This window comes from Numenius arquata, chromosome 4 (assembly GCF_964106895.1).
Source record: "Numenius arquata chromosome 4, bNumArq3.hap1.1, whole genome shotgun sequence".
NCBI classification, from domain to species: domain Eukaryota; kingdom Metazoa; phylum Chordata; class Aves; order Charadriiformes; family Scolopacidae; genus Numenius; species Numenius arquata.
The window spans coordinates 5,987,638-5,995,972 of record NC_133579.1 but is presented as its reverse complement, the minus strand read 5'-3'; the positions used below and the strand labels follow the sequence as shown (position 1 = coordinate 5,995,972).

The 8,335-nt window shown below is 45.2% G+C and overlaps 1 non-coding gene across 1 annotated transcript; it reads right to left on the bottom strand.

Annotated features, from left to right (window-relative positions):
* Positions 1-70: 70 nt before the first annotated feature.
* Positions 71-160, bottom strand: TRNAY-GUA (transfer RNA tyrosine (anticodon GUA)). Its single transcript is given in 2 exon segments — positions 71-106; positions 124-160. It is a non-coding gene; the product is annotated as a tRNA-Tyr (tRNA).
* Positions 161-8,335: the final 8,175 nt, after the last annotated feature.

The following is an 8,335-nucleotide window of genomic DNA, read 5'->3' as shown; positions in this document are numbered from 1 at the left end:
GGCGGGGCGCAAAAAAAAAAAAAAAAAAAACACCAACCGGCGGCTGCGCAAATAAAAATTACTGCGCTTCTCCTTCGAGCCGGAATCGAACCAGCGACCTAAGGATTCCCGCGGGCCGCGCCTCTACAGTCCTCCGCTCTACCAGCTGAGCTATCGAAGGGAGCTGGGCATCGGTTTCGTCCCGCGCCACACAGCCTACTCGGCCGCCCCGCGGCTGCCGTCGAGGCCTCCCCTTCCCCGGGAATGGCCCGGGCGTTAAAGCCCCGCTTTGGGCCAGGGTCTGAAATGGCAGCCTGGCCGAGTCTGACAGGGCGGAGGGTCCCCAGGGCCTCCCCCCGGCTACCGGCGGGTCGGTGAGGGCGGAGGCGTCTCTCAGCCCCTCATGCCGCCGGGCCTTCCCTCATGCCACCGGGCCTTCCCTCTTCCCTCCCTTTCTTTCCTCCATCGAAACCTTGCTGCCCGGTTGTTCCAGGCGTGTCTGAGAAGGATGGGTGTTCCTCACGCCCCACCGTCCCGCTTGTGGGGCGGCTCCTCTACCCGCTACCCCCTTAGGTGAAAAGAGGGCACCCCAAACATGGCACCACATCCCTCCCAGGGGCTGCGCTCACCAACACATGAGCTCTGAGGAGGCCTCAAGAGAAAAGGGTGCGAGCACCCGCCGTAAAGATGTGGGTTGGCGTTAAATAATAAGGGCAGGGGCCTGTTCCTGCAGTCCAGAGAAAGGCGCTGCAGGGGTGGGTGCTTAAGGGCATCCGTTCACCCACAGCTATCACAGGGCCCAACCATCCGCTCTGCCCTGTATTAATTTTAATGTGATTTTTACTCTAATGGTCAAAACAAATGACCATTAAGAAACGAGCGTCTGGTTTCTTAGTCCAAGTACATTTTAAAAATGGTTTACTTACAGAAAATTGTAACCATCACCATAGAAAAATAACCTCCTGAAGCTATCACCGCTCTGAAGTACAAGCTACACTCAAGCATAACCCGTGTGTCTTCTAGGTATTCCCCTACACCTGAAGCTGGAAGTTAATTGTATTAATGAAGCTTTGTACACATGGAATTTATATGTACATACACACACACACACACGTCCTTCCAGTCCCTAAAGGGGCTACAGGAGAGATGGGGAGGGACTCTTGATCGGGAAGGAGAGCCACAGGATGAGGGGGAACGGTTTTAAACTGAAAGAGGGGAGATTTAGATTAGATACCAGAAAGAAATTCTTTGCTGTGAGGGTGGTGAGACATTGGAACAGGTTGCCCAGAGAAGCTGTGGCTGCCCCATCCCTGGAGGGGTTCAAGGCCAGGCTGGATGGGGCTTTGAGCAACCTGGTCTGGTGGGAGGTGTCCCTGCCCAGGGCAGGGGGGTTGGAACTGGATGATCTTTAAGGTCCCTCCCAACCCAAACCATTCTATGATTCTCTCTATATATATCTTTATATCCATACATACCCCAACCTGTGAGGGGAACGCTTGGTTGGCAGCTCCCCTGGGCAGGTGCATGGGAACCTCAGGCCCTGGCACAGCCCACAGCTTTTGTGGGAAAAAAAAAACAAACCACAAATACCCAATTTACCTGCATTACAAACCTACTATTACAAGGGCGAACTCGTATCGTTGCATCTTTCACAGAAAGAAAAACTAAACCAAATTCATTGGGGGTTTTATTTGTTTATTTACAAGTAGTTTTTGCCTGCTGCTTACTAACAGGTGTTCGGCACCAACCTGCGTTGGCTGTGATTCACTTTTTAGTATCCAGAGATGATGACACAGCAGGTTTCCCCACATCAAAGCTCTGACAGGAGCCTTTGAACTACAAAAGCTGTAATCAAAAAGCATGTGGAATAAAAACCACCCTGAGACAGGATTTGTGTCATCAGCCTCATATGGTGTAAAATGTCATCTTTTAGCGTTCATTTATATTTAATTCAAAGCGAAAGGAGCCTGGAATAAAAATGTTGCTGTTTCAGTAAGTACCTACTTGTGTATTACCATAGTAATACATGTGTTCTTAATTTGTAGGAAATAGATCCTGAAAGCATTAGCTGAGTCAAACTACTAAATTAGTAAATACTGCTGGTCCTGTTGTTAAAAAAAATAATTATGTAAAGATGCAGTTTGTTATGACATCCAGTAAACATTCTTCTTGGAGCACAACAGTAAGCACATATGCACCTCATATTTTTTTCTGTTGTTTAAATCCTGTATATATTACTGTCCTGTGTGACAAGGTCTAATGTTCTGCATTTCTTGTACTCTTAAATGCCAAAAAAAAGGATGGAGATGCATCCTCCTCTCCACCTCTTCTCAGCTTCTAGTAGCTTCACAAAACCAAAGCCAGAGGTCTAGCTGTTTCTCTCCTCAGAAACCCTACAAGACGTTATTTTTCCTAACTGTACTTTTATAGCACCCCTAAGAAAGAAGGCACCAACTGGCAGTCTGTCTCTGTAGCCAGATCCCCCAAACGTCATTTTCAGGGACTGTCCCATCCCATCCCATCCTATCAGGGCTGTCATGGCCCACAAGCCATCAGACTCAGCCTCAGTAGACTTCTGGTGGGACACTCACCAGCCTGCAATATCTGAGTCCCATTATCCAAGAAGTGCTTTCTGGCTTTGCTTGCCCTTCCCAAGGTGCCCTTGTGATAAAGGAGAGCTCGATTCCACCCTAGACCCAAAGAACATGACGAGGTGCAAAGACACTGCTGCAAGTTCAGGGTGGCAGGATGAGGCAAATGTCACCATCACTCCAAGCCCATGGACCTTGAGTGGCAGTGAGCATACTTCCAGTGGCACCTTGCCACTTCCCTGTTGCCTTTGGACTGCTTAGTTTGGTCTCCTGACAAACCAAATACAAACGTCCCTAGAACCACCTTGCTGGAATTTGGATGCCTGGTTTTGGTGGTGTTCCCCAAGTGCTAACAGCAGTGGGCATCCCATTCCAAAGACAGGACCTTCACTCACACTCAATCCCAGGCGATTTGATAGGTGAAGTACCCTGGAAGAGACAGTGGTGATCCTGTAATTTGCCCCATTATTTATTCCTCGTTGCTAAGCTTCCTGCTGATCTGCAGGGAGAAAAATTCTATTAGGCGTTCATTATGGCCCTAACCGACAGCAGATGGGTGTCTCTGTCCCTGCTGGGAAACAAGTCCCTTTCTCCCCACCGCTGATGCTTCAAAAATGTTCACCCAGCTGCAGTGGTGTGAAGGTGCCACTATTAGGACATATGTTATGTCCATATGTGTACTACCGGGCTCATTTATTACTGCTCCAATTCTGCGAGAGTTCCATCTATTCCCTGGCAAAGTCGTGAATGAATAAAAAAAAAACCAACACACCAGTCATGATCCCGTTTCATACTGTCACAGGGCTGAAATCACGGAAAAACTCTGAAGTCATGTGCAGAAGTTTGGAATTCTTTGCTGCTGTGCTCATCAGAATCTCTTTGTGAATTCAGGCAGCCAGTTCGACATTTATCTGGACAACTGTGCAATACAAGGATATTCCCCCCGAAGGCGCAGGGCTTAACACCCCTGACATGAAGTTAGGAATAATCAGTCTACCCTAAATGATCTCCCTGTAGGTTGTTCAGAAACCTTACAACGGAGGAACCCCTAGTCTTTGGGAAGATGTTGCCCAGCACAGACAATCAACAAGGCATGCAACTGACTTCCTGCCATGAGAGCTTCAACCTGTGAATCTAGCAAAATCCCTACAAGGTAAACTTGGGAATTAATTATTTGAATTTTGGAAAAGAAGTGGCTTATTTCCTCAGCAGACAGTTTCCCAACTCAAAAGCAATTGCTGCCGATCTCATAGAATTAAGGTCTATGAATCAAAGAAACACATGATGATTTTTAAAATACAGACCAAGCTCACTGTAGATGAGCTTACGAGGTTTTTTACCGGATTCTTTCCTTTTAGTAGTCTTCAACGCCCTATCACCAGTTCCTCTAGTGGCTACCATCTTCAGAGCTCTACAGTGGCAGAAACAGCAAATGTGTCAATTAAAACAAATCTTCAGCCCAGGTACTTGACTTGGTCTAGATGCCATGTCCCCTTACCACTCATTCAGCACCCAAGGTGATCCTGCTCGCATCAGCCCTGTGGGGGCTGAGCTTCCTCCCCACGTTTGGAGGAATTCCCAATGAAGAACACGAGGATATTCACCAGATAATCTTTTAAATTGAAATAATTCTCCATATGGACAGCAAATTATTATCTGCATCTGCTCCATGTCTCAGTGCTGAAGATCCCAGCTTGTCATCCGTACTTGAGTCGTGTCACAGTTCAGTGAAGGTGCAGCTCAGAGCAATTTCAGCTTGCTGTGTGCCTTCAGAGCCATAGTTAGTCTTTTTTTTTGTTCTTCTTTTTCTAAACTTCATAGTATCAAAGTTTCTGAAGGGCAGTACTCTATTCATGGCTGTTGAGAATGATCTGCTTTTGCTGGAATTCTCCTTAAACGCTCCTTACAACAGTTTCCTGAGGTGCTCAGTCTTACAGGGCAACCACTTCACTCAGAAGAGTGGGCAAGCTCTGTGCGCTTTGACTCAGTCTATTTATACAGCTTCTCGGAGGGGAGAAAAAGTGCTAATATCTCTGCCTACCTCAATTAGCCTGTGTTCTGTTAACCGTGACACCAAAGAATTGTATGTGCTTTGTAATTTCATGAGTTCTGCTTTACTGTATTGACAGGTCTCCATTACTCATGCTAGTGTAGGGAGGGTGGAAATGTAAGGCTTAAAGGCTACCATATCACAAAAATATCAAAATAATTGAGTATATCTAGATGGGCTCAGAATTTATACTAGTACAGTAACCTCTGTGAGAGTTGTGCACAAAGAACATCCTCTTGCACATTCCCAAAGCAGCCTATATCAACTTCTCAAGGAGGATGTACGACTACTCAAAGAATTCTGACGTGGCCTTTGGATCAAGCCTTGGACTGAAAAAAACAACCACAGTTCTCAAGTTCAGCAGATCAATAAAGCAGCTCCAGGGATATATCCTTGCCAGGGACCTACACTAGGATCTGATCAGGCATGTACATGAAGAAAAAGTTAGTTACTGTAAAATAATTGTAGTTCTCAGGGATGAGATGATATTTCAGATCTCACGAGCTGCTCTGTACCCCTGCATCTGGCAATCCTCAGCTGGCACTGGCTTGAGAAGAAACTGGGGTCGTGCTGAACTCACACTTGCTCTCTCTTGCACAGAGCGTGAGGAAACGGTGTCAGCGCACGGCTCTGATGGACACTGTCACTTAGAAACCAAGTCCTAAGCCTCACCTCGCTTGCTTCTACAAGTACAGTGGCAGCTACACTGATAGCACTCCTCTCCTCTGAAGAGATAAACTTCTGGTTGGCAACCACTTCACCTGTGGTTTCAGCAGCACTATACAGGCAAACAAACTGTTTTTTAGGGGTGAAAAGTGGAACGGCCTCGAATCAATCAAAGGGGGAAAAAAACATTCCCAAATTCACACTCCGACATTACCTATGATCTTGCTATCAACTCTCCCAATAAATAATAATGATACCGCTGCAAGATTAGATTATAATATTTATCTCAATTAACAAGCTTTACTAATTACTCAAAGACCAGTTGTTTAGTTTGGAAATCAGGCAGGAATAATTTTACCAGTCCTGGTCAGCCATGGAAATGTTTTAAAAAAGGATTTGCTCCTTTCACAAACATACATACAACTTTGGAGACCAAAGAAGAAGTTTAGATCTTTTAGAAATCACCTGTTAATCAGGTATCAGCAGCACACATTTTCCCATGCTGCTTTGGAAATATGCTTTGTAATTCTCCTGTGAGGACAGGCTGAGAGAGCTGGGGTTGTTCAGCCTGGAGAAGAGAAGGCTCCGGGGAGACATTAGAGCCCCTTCCAGTCCCTAAAGGGGCTCCAGGAGAGATGGGGAGGGACTCTTGATCAGGGACTGGAGGCACAGGACAAGGGGTAACGGTTTTAAACTGAAAGAGGGGAGATTTAGATTAGATACTAGGAAGAAATTCTTTCCTGTGAGGGTGGTGAGACACTGGAACAGGTTGCCCAGAGAAGCTGTGGCTGCCCCATCCCTGGAGGTGTTCAAGACCAGGCTGGATGGGGCTTTGAGCAACCTGGTCTGGTGGGAGGTGTCCCTGCCCATGGCAGGGGTTTGGAACTGGGTGATCTTTAAGGTCCCTTCCAACATGAACCATTCTATGATTCTATCTCAGGGAAATCCCCAGATTTAGAGTGAGCCTCTGCAGCTTCTAAGGCTCACCACCCTGGAGGTGGAGCAACATGAAACACGGTTGCCCTGCAGAACTACGAAGTGATTTTTAGAACGATTGATAAAACCTTATGTATCTTCTTCCCTCTCCTGAATATGCCCACAAGTCCTCTGCTCTCTTAGGAATCTCCCTTCGTTCCTTTCTGTCCCACAGATACGGATCTTGGAGGAAGTCAAACAAGGTTTTCATTTCTATCAGTCTAATTTGTGTGAAATTGGATCATTTGTCTATTTCCTTTTACTGTCTCCAAGAGCAGCAGCATAAACAGAGGACAATAAGCTTACAAAAATGTCTGTGGTAAAAATAATTGAGGATGGAAGTCCAAATGGCAGATGAAAAGACCTGGTCTAGTGGGAGGTGTCCCTGCCCATGGCCGGGGGGTTGGAAATCGATGATCTTTAAGGTCCCTTCCAACTCGAACCATTCTATGAAAAGCCGAGGGGACAGCTAGCCCAACACCAGAAGAGACCTCTTGAGGATTTGCAGAGTCTGCAGAAATGCGTGTGGAAAGAAGAGAGAGGTCGGGGTCAGGAGGCAGGGTCTGGCAAGTATCTACATTCATACGACAACGTAACAATCTGAAAGAAGCTTCATTTGAAAGAAAATCTTAGATACCGGGTAGACAAAACAGCCTATAAAAATCAAGATTTCTTATTCTGAAGGAAGTTGCTTGAACCGTGCCAATTAAAGTTTTATAAGAAATGACTGTGCATTTTAGGCAGCCAGGCGCCACAGGACACTGCCTAATAAGAACCATAGCACCTTCTAAACCTTCTTCTAATTTCTGGTAACTTCCTTCCACCTGCCATCTTCCTTTTAATTTTTTTACTTATTGAATACAAGTTTCCAAACAGCACAGACCCAGTCCAGATCTACAGGATCACTTTAGAAGTGAAATTAGATTTGCTACCAGCAAGACAAGCTACTAGAAGTATTATTGCCAGCAGAAAACAAAATTAGGTAGTCATGATTTAAAAAAACAGAGGTGGATAAAATCCAAATACAAGTCTGTGCAGCTATCTCATAATCATCAAATCCATGCCTTTCATTAACAGAACAGAGAATAACAGTCTTTCCTGAAGACTCTTGAAAGAAGTCTCTCAAAGCGTCTGCAAGTTGCAGCGACAGAGGTCATGTTTACACTGAAGCATAATTTAAACTGAAAGAGATTAGATATTAGATTTAGATTAGATTTTAGGAAGAAATTCTTTGCTGTGAGGGTGGTGAGACACTGGAACAGGTTGCCCAGAGAAGCTGTGGCTGCCCCATCCCTGGAGGGGTTCAAGGCCAGGCTGGATGGGGCTTTGAGCAACCTGCTCTGGTGGGAGGTGTCCCTGCCCATGGCAGGGGGGTGGAACTCAACGATCTTTGAGGTCCCTTCCAACCCAACCCAATGAAATAAACTCCACATCAAGCAAAGTGACACGGTTTCTATTAACCTCTGCGGTCAATGCACGTGTTTGAATTGACCCTCGGTAATAGCAAAAGCACCTCCCTCAACTCCCTGCACGCACTGATGGACACCCGAGGCTCGCCCTCACCCTCATCGCAGGGAGAAAATCACGTTCCGAGTGGTCTTGTTCTGGTGGGAAGCTGGGGTTTTGCAGGGATGTTGGAACAGATTTGCTATGGACATATCTAAGGAAAAAAAAAAACCAAAACAACAAACAAAAAGACCACCAAACCCAACAACTCCAATTTAAAATAAAAAAAAAAATAAATTATACAGATATTAAGGCTGTATAATTAATAGCAGGAGAAAAATGAAAACACTTTGAAAGCAGTCTCAAATGGGTTGCTTCATACATTCAGTACTGGGGTTTTTGTCTCAGATTATAAACACTGCATTAATAAAGATGAATAAATTTCTAGCTTAGCATTAAGCATTTAAGCCTTTGAAATATAATAAATAAAAAAAAGGATAATTTTCGAATCTTCACGATACGACAAGCAATGAAAATTAACTCCATATATTTACACCTATCATTTTAAAGAATGCTTTAATGCCAGCACACTTTGAATTAAAGCCTTTCAATATAGGAAGAAGTAACA